Genomic DNA, 8,529 nt, shown 5'->3' with positions numbered 1-8,529 from the left:
CGCGCGCAGCGGAATGCTTTCGGTAATGGGCTGTGTGGCACCCCGTGTTCTGATTTCCTCCATTGTGCGGACATATCCATAAAGCACATCTAACCGAGAAAATGAACGAAATGCGGCAATTCATTGCTGTCGTATGTGCAGCTGGCAAGTTCTATCCAATTCTTCCTCTCCTTTTGTCCCTTTTCTTTTCTCCACCTCTCCTCTCCTCGAGCTGACACTAACACACAGCTGAGCTGTCAACAGCGCGCCATAAACGTACAAATAAGATACACTCTTCAGGCTTTCGCATTGTTCCTCTTTTGGCGATCTGTGCCCGTCCTGTCTACGCTCGTCGATATATGGGTCACGTGCGTGTTTATGTAGCGGCCGCGCAAGCTACAACTGCTGAGCGAACATATTCTGGAAATCTGCGGCAAGCTTCCTTTCTAAACTTTCTTTTCCATTTGGTGCCTGTTGCTCTGATACACAAGGTCCCTCTTGCTCGCTTCGCTGCCGCCCAATGGAACCTTGAAGCACTTCACCCACAAACACAGCGCACCCGGCTAATCTCAGCCACGCTCCACGGTTTTGTCAAAGGCGCGGCGCTCCCGCATGGCTGCGACCAGCTCTGCCCTGAACTGTCAGAAAAAAAGAAACAGTAACGCGTTCGTAATTGATTACCTCTCCAACCACCTACATTCGCAGCGTTTACTTAAGAGTAGATAAATATGGGCACGTCTGGACGATCTTGCAGACGTGCCCTGATATAGATGAATGCACGCTGAAAAAAAAAACGTCTCGAAATCTCTTTTGCGCGTTCATTTCTAGTGGTTCAGTCGCTCAAAGCGCCATTCACAGGGTCTCAACCGGAAGAGAAACCGTTCTAGAACCACTCGTGTCTGTGCGACGAGCCTGCATACAAAGTGGCTGCGCGATTGCCCGCGCCCTGCTCACACGAACCAAAAGACTTGCAACATGAAGCCCGCAGTTAACAGAACGAGTGTAGCTAATTCCTTTGGGTCTTGTTGAACTACTGTCGACACGTCAAAAGGATACTTCGATATGCAAGTCTTTAATGAGGCTTGTACTTCCGGTTTCGTCTACACGCATAAAGCTATAGGGGCAGCATTCGCTCAAAGGCACCCTAGATTTCTTCGTGTAACGCTGGTGGTGAATGAGCCGGAGATTAGGGATCTCTAATTAGCCTCCTTTCATCTGCTGCAAACGTAATGAATGCTTTATTATACGCTGGCGTGCATTCTTAAATTCTTAATGCCGCGTGGTTGGGCTCCTTGAAACCTCGCTTGCAAATGCTTATTACATCTTTGAGATTTTTAGCATCAACGTATTTTCTAAATAAAAAGGTAAAGCAACTCAATTATTGAGTGGATTTGATCTCATCTACAGGTATGTACTACATAATACAAAGTAACAACAAGCCAATGAACTTAAGCACGTAGTTAAATGCGTGGATTGATTCTGGACATTGACTGAATTAATTTGACGCAGTGTAGAAGAATAGTGAACATTATTCAACGGGAATAATAAGGACAAGGAGAACTGCTTCCAACTGAAGCCTTTCAATAGCTTGTTTTGAAAAAGTCGAACTACATCTTAAACACGCAGGCGAAGTTAACAAAAATGAGTAAAAATATTTCCATCTAAAGTCAGTGCTTGCGAACGTTATTTGTACGACTTCGTAGGCCTGCTCATTCGCGCTAGGGTACCCCCTTTCCGAGTTGTTCTTTCTTTAATTTCCAGCTGCAGTACGAACATCTTTCTTCTCATTTTTTTTTTTTGGGGGGGGGGGGTGAGGGGGCATGGCGTCAAGGTAATGTAAAACTCGTAATTTGACTGTTTGACTACTACTCAGCCTACGTATCAGCAAAGCGAATAATAAACTGGCTGGTAACAATTCAATTCAATTCTACCCTACGAATGCACTACCCCCGGGATCGGCCCACGAAAGAAGCTATTTTTGTCCATGAACGCTATAGTGCATTCGGGGGTAGAGCTATACAGCTTCGCTGTAACCCTACTATACCTTGATGTTAAAAACCTCCAGCTGGTCCAAATTGATTTGGAGTCTCCCACTACGACGAGTCTCATAGTCAGATCATGATTTTGCCAAGTAAAAATCCAGAATTTAATTTTAAACTATTGTTATTAGCATTTAGTGATAAGAACAACAAACTTGGTTATGTTGATAACCCATGCTTCCGGTATGCTACAGATGTGGGGCCAATTAGACGCTGCTCACTTTGACCTAAGTAAAGCATTTGATGTAGTTTGCTATGAGCTTCTCAATACAGTGCTTACGTAAATTGGCATACCTCCTTCTATCACTGCCCTCATATCTTTTTACATACGCCAGAGCAGCGGGGCAGAGCAAGAGCAACGCGGTAGCAACGGTGATTGATTCGAACCTACGCGAGATCACGAGCGCATCACTACAAGACCGTACGATAGTCGAGGTTGAAGAAGCGGCAGTCGCTCTAGCGCCAGCGCAGGGATATCGGTCTAAACGGTCTCTAACAATCCTTACAGACTCACAAATGGCGTGCCGCAACTACCTACGCGGCAGAATAGGGCACGGAGCGCTCCGCATACTCCGCTCCGGAGATCACATAACACGACGACGACCAACGAAGAACCAATTAGGCATACGATAGTATGGACACCGACACACACGGGAGTGGCAGGGAACCAAGAGGCAAACAGGATAGCTCGAGGATACGCTTATCACCGAGCATCCAAAGTAGGCAACCTCGAGGGGACCAAACCTGTACCTCAAGACTATTCGGCGATACTAAATTACTACAAGGGTTGCAGAAAGCGGTATCCACCGCCGCACAACTCCCTTAGCAGAGAGGACTCTGTCGCGTGAAGGCAGCTACAAACGTGCTCGTACCCGAACCTAAACGTACTCAGCAAAATGTCTGCCACACAATACATTGGCAAATGCCCCTGGTGCCACGAAACACACACGCTGTATCACATAACGTGGGTATGCCAGAAGATAGACGTGGTACCCGTTATACCAAACCCAAGTGTGGAACAATGGGAGGGAGTGCTCTCCAGCGATCGCCGGGTCGACCAAGAAGGTCGGATTCGACGAGCGCAACTGGCAGCAGCATCCAGCGGAGCCCTGGACTAAAGGCAACCTACTTTTGTGCAAGAATATGGACGAAGCCATCTCAAGACCGCAGAAGACCAGCGAATCTAGAGCTCAATAAAGTTTTTCACTCACTCACTCGCCTAAGCAATAGATGGGGCTTCGTTGGCATTAATGGACCGTGCTCTGTTAGCTATGAGATCACCAGCGCAGTTCCTCAAAGGACCTGTTCTTGACCCTCTTCTCGTCCTGCTGTTCTTCACTGACATTTTGTCAGCAATTCAACATTCTTTGTTACTTCTATATGAGGACGACTTAAAGCTATAATTAGCACTGTCGAAAGTATTCATTGCTGCACCGACCTCTAAAAATACATTCTTTCTCTCTCAAACTAGTGCAGCTACAAATTACATTTAAATGCTTCCAAAACTATGGTGTACAGTTACATGCGGAAAACACATGTGCAATTTACTTACACCCTTCAGGATACGCCATTGCCCATGGTTGATGAAACATCTTGACGTGTATTTCTACAAAGCGCTATGGTTCTCTTCACACGTTACATAGGCAAAACAGCGTGCCATTCGCGCTCTTGGAAGTCTTTGTCGTATATTGCATGACTTCCAATTTCCTGTTGCCTTTCTAAAATTGTATTCTTCTGTTTGCCTACGACTACTGCAGTGTGCCTCTGTACTTTTGGGCGCACCGTGCAAATCTAATTCTGACCTCATTGAACGCTTCCAGAATAAATTTATATATATTTCCAAGTGCCGCTTTTGCTGATCGGGTGAACTTCTCAAACATACCTATACTTATGCCTCTAAAATCAAGACGTAATAAATCAGACCTTTTGTTCCTTTACGGGGTGGTCCACGACATTACAGTGCCCAAAGCTTCTTGATAATGTGCAAATTTTCACGCCGCAAAAGTGTACCAGGCCGCATTCCGCGTTTTCTGCGCGGCCTTGTTGCAATAATGACTGTCCCACCGCTCGACTCATAAAAATATGTAATGATTATCCTGCCTGCCTTGACATATTTAAGAATTCATTTCCTGTTTTTCATATAAATGTAGATAATGACGTTATATGACTGACTCCCTTCTACGCCCTCCTCTTCCTATTTTGTGTCCTTATTTGTTTCTCTCTCCCACATTTTTTTGTTTACCACGTAATTTGTCTTGTAAGTACATTTTGTATCGCATATTACTTTTAAGTGCACCAGTGCGAAGGCTCCGTAGCTGTTCCTGGTCACTGTAATATACATTTGAGTGATCGAATATTATTATTGCGTAAGAAATGTTGGAGACAAATTGATGTGAGTTCAGTTTCGCCTCACGCGATTGGCATAGGCCGCGCCGAGTCGTCAGGGCTTCCCGGCGGCCGACGACTCGGCGCGCATATATGCCAGTCGCGTGCGGCGAAACTGAACGCAAACTGAACGTGCGTTTCGAACAGCTATCTTCGATCACACTGCAGATCAGTTGGTAGTAACGCAAGTGAGTAACGATGATTATTGCGCTCACATACGAGAGAGCTGATTACGACGCGAGAGAGCAAGACAGGTGGATGGTGCCCGTTTTTGCCATGATAACTAAAGAAATCAGCGAATGTCGCGGCATGTTATCTAAACTTTGCGTTCGCAAAGACGACGCCACTCTTTAAATAACTCCTAGAAACAAGCAACAACTGCTCCATTTTGGGAAACTGAAGGACCCTTCCAAGCAGAGGGGTCAACACGCGGTGACAAATGCTTGCAGCACCAAAGTGGCCCTTGCCCGCAGTGAAACGTGGCGCAACGTTTCCAGCAGTATCACTGGCTTTAAAGTAAAATCGAGAAATTAGAGGACGAGGTAATGTATTCTGCAGACGAAGTAAGAGGAGCAAAGGCTACCAGTGTGTCACACTGACTGGGCGTTTACTTGACGGGCAACGCGAGACATTGGACGTAAAGAGATGTTGTGGCGACGGTATACTGTGCAGCTTACTTTGTCCTAATCCTGCAGCTTGTGAACAGGAGTTTTGTCGCGTTAAATATCCAGTTTCGTTACCCTTTTCGGGACTACCGTTGAAGCTTTAAGCTCATTTCCTTTTGGCATTAACGTAAATCTCTGGAAAGCTCGCAAAGTCTCTTCGCCGATGCATTTTTGACGTTCGTTTTCTGCTCGGTCTCCAAAAGCACGCGTGTCTTTCTTATAGGCTCGCCTCAGTTTCCGCCGCATCCAGGCACAAGCAGTCTCTTCGAGGCGAATTTAGCGCTGGCTGTGGTGGCGGCCAGAGAAAAGAGTGGAACTGCAATAATCGCGCTCTCCCTGTCAGCAAAGGAGGGACGACAGTCAGCCTGTGCCCATGAAACCACGAGGCAGAACAAAGAAGCCAAGAAAACTACGACGACAAAAGATTTGGAGCCAAGAATGTGGAACATGAGGCCATGAGAGAAACTTAGGCCAACTCAGAAGCCTGTAAAATGGCGTGGGCTTTGAGGCGACTTCAGTCATGCGGGAACAGGGAGGGTGAGAAGACACTGATGGGTTGAGCCTTTGAAGATTTCTATGTTTGGGGCTTGCTGCCCTGATGCTTAGGAACAAAGACAAATAAAACAGAACAGCAAACAAAGGTTAAAGAATTTTCTGCAACGTGCGCGACGCCTCGGCAAGGACAGGAGTAGGTATTCAAGAGGAGGCGCTCGAAAGCCGCTTGCTTCGTAATAACGGAACGCCGCAGGAGAAGTGAGGGAGGAGTGACTCGAGCCTCGAAGTGGCAGCGGGCGGACTCAGAAGGTTTTTTTTTTTTTACACTTCAGTGTTGAGACGGTGATGAGACTTTCTGAAGCAGAAAGCTTGAGCAAAAGCAACTTTTTTAGAAAGTTTTTCTGTCACATTATATAACACATATGCTTCCAATAAACGAAAATACAAGTCAGAATATGACGAGGTAAACTGACGTATTTTGAAGTACGTTCATGCAAACATGACGTACTGCACACTAATTGCCTCAAAACATCTCTGCAAGACACAATGGAATATACAGAGCTCAGAATTGCTCTGGAGCAGTGCGAAACAAGTATAGACGTTCCGGTTCTCAGCGTTAATTCTACAAATGACCAGGTATGCGCAAAGTATTACGTGCTCGATTCAGCTTTAGCAGGTGGAACATTTACAAGAACGTCATCTGAAATGTTTTATTTAATTATTTGCTTGGCCTGCCAAGCACGCCGGAGAATCTTGTGTCGACAACACACATGTCAAGCTACTGTACTGCCACTCGTTGTATGTTGCCAAAAGTAGGTGTAATTAGAGACTGCAACATCGCAGAACCATATTCCTTCAACGACCAAATCCTCCAAAACAATTTTCCTACTGCATTTCCAGTCACGTGACGAGACTACTTCGAAATCATGCCGACCAGCGCCGCTTAGCGTGAAATCGCATTCATCGAATGTCGGCGGCAGTGTACGCTCAGGTCTGTGCGCGACGCGCGTTCTCCGGTGAATCGGTTGATGAGGTCATATATATTGTGAGATACTCTCAGTTAATGAGTTCCAGCAATATGCATTACCTGCAGTTGCTTTCACAGCCGGAGCACGCATTTGGCTAGCGCTCATCTCATTCATCAGGCCGCATTGCAGGCAGCTGGCGGACCAGCTCTCCATACAAAGTGCTGGGGCTGTAGCTGCGGGCCTACAGCAGAGCGCTGCAGAATACTTTCCTTGTCGCGAAGCTGCAATCACGGACTTCGTTGAGGCACTCCGCTCGGCATTCGTGTTCCGTTACGCACTGTTCGGAAAGTGTTAATCTTGCCGTGTTTAGTTCGGAGCACGCGTGACGCATGGGGAGTGGTTGTTCAAACGGACCGGCTATCGCGTGGTGCCATCGTCCTGAATAATTCCCTTGTTTGCAGTAGGCGTCCCAGAATATCGCTTTGCGAAGCTACCTTATGTTCAATTCCTTCAGCGAGCTATATGAACTTCTGTGTTTCCTATTCCCATATTTCTGTAAAAAGTACAAGCGTGGTAAGTTTCTTGATGTTCTGATAATATTAGCGTCAATATTAAGTTGTAATGGCTATGACACTCGATAAAATGCATGGTGGAATTTCAAAGATTCGGGAAGAAATATTTCGGTTGTGCCTGGGGTTTCTCGTCATGGCCAGTGACAAGTTCATCATAATCATCAGCATCATCATCAGCAGCAGCCTGGTTACTCCACTGCAGGGCAATGACCTCTCCCATACTTCTCCAACTACCCCGGTCATCTACTAATTGTGGCCATGTTGTCCCTGCAAACTTCTTAATCTCATCCTCCTACCGAACTTTCTGCCGCCCTCTGCTACGCTTCCCTTCCCTTGGAATCCAGTCCGTAACCCTTAACGACCATCGGTTATCTTCCCACCTCATTACATGTCCTGCCCATGCCCCCCCCCCCATTTCTTTTTCTTGATTTCAACTAAGATATAATTAACTTGCGTTTGTTCCCTCATCCAATCTGCTCCTTTCTTATCCCTTAACGTTACACCTATCATTCTTCTCTCCATAGCTCGTTGCGTCGTCCTCAATTTAAGTAGAACCCTCTTCGTAAGCCTCCAGGGTTCTGCGCGTACGTGAGTACTGGTAAGACACAGCTGTTATATACTCTTCTCTTGAGGGATAATGGCAACCTGCTGTTCATGATCTGAGAATGCCTGCCAAACATACCCCAGCCCATTCTTATTCTTCTGATTATTTCAGTCTCATGATCTGGATCCGCAGTCAATACCTGTCCTAAGTAGATGTATTCCCTTACCACTTCCAGTGCCTCGCTACCTATCTTAAACTGCTGTTCTCTGCCGAGACTGTTAAACATTGTTTTAGTTTTCTGCAGATTAATTTTAGACCCACCCTTCGGCTTTGCCTCTCCAGGTCAGTGAGCATGCATTGCAGTTGGTCCCGTGAGTTACTAGGCAAGGCAATGTCATCAGCAAATCTCAAGTTACTAAGGTATTCTCCATTAACTCTTATCCCCATTTCTTCACAATCCAGGTCTCTGAATACCTCCTGTAAACACGCTGTGAACAGCATTGGAGAGATCGTATCTCCCTGCCTGACGCCTTTCTTTATTAGGATTTTGTTGCTTTCTTTATGGAGGACTACGGTGGCTGTGGCGCCGCTATGGATATCTTTCAGTATTTTTGCATACGGCTCGTCTACACCCTCATTCCCCAATGCCTCCATGACTGCTGAGGGTTCGAATGAATCAAACGCTTTCTCGTAATGAATGAAAGATATATGTAATGGTTGGTTATATGCCGCACATTTCTCTATCACCGGATTGATAGTGCGAATATGGTCTATTGTTGAGTAGCCTTTAAGGAATCCCGCCTGGTCCTTTGGTTCACGGAAGCCTAAGGTGTTCCTGATTCTGTTGGCAATTACCTTAGTAAATACTTTGTAGGCAACAGA

The sequence above is a fragment of the Dermacentor variabilis genome, chromosome 5 (genome assembly GCF_050947875.1).
Source record: "Dermacentor variabilis isolate Ectoservices chromosome 5, ASM5094787v1, whole genome shotgun sequence".
NCBI lineage: Eukaryota > Metazoa > Arthropoda > Arachnida > Ixodida > Ixodidae > Dermacentor > Dermacentor variabilis.
This window is presented reverse-complemented; position numbering follows the sequence as displayed.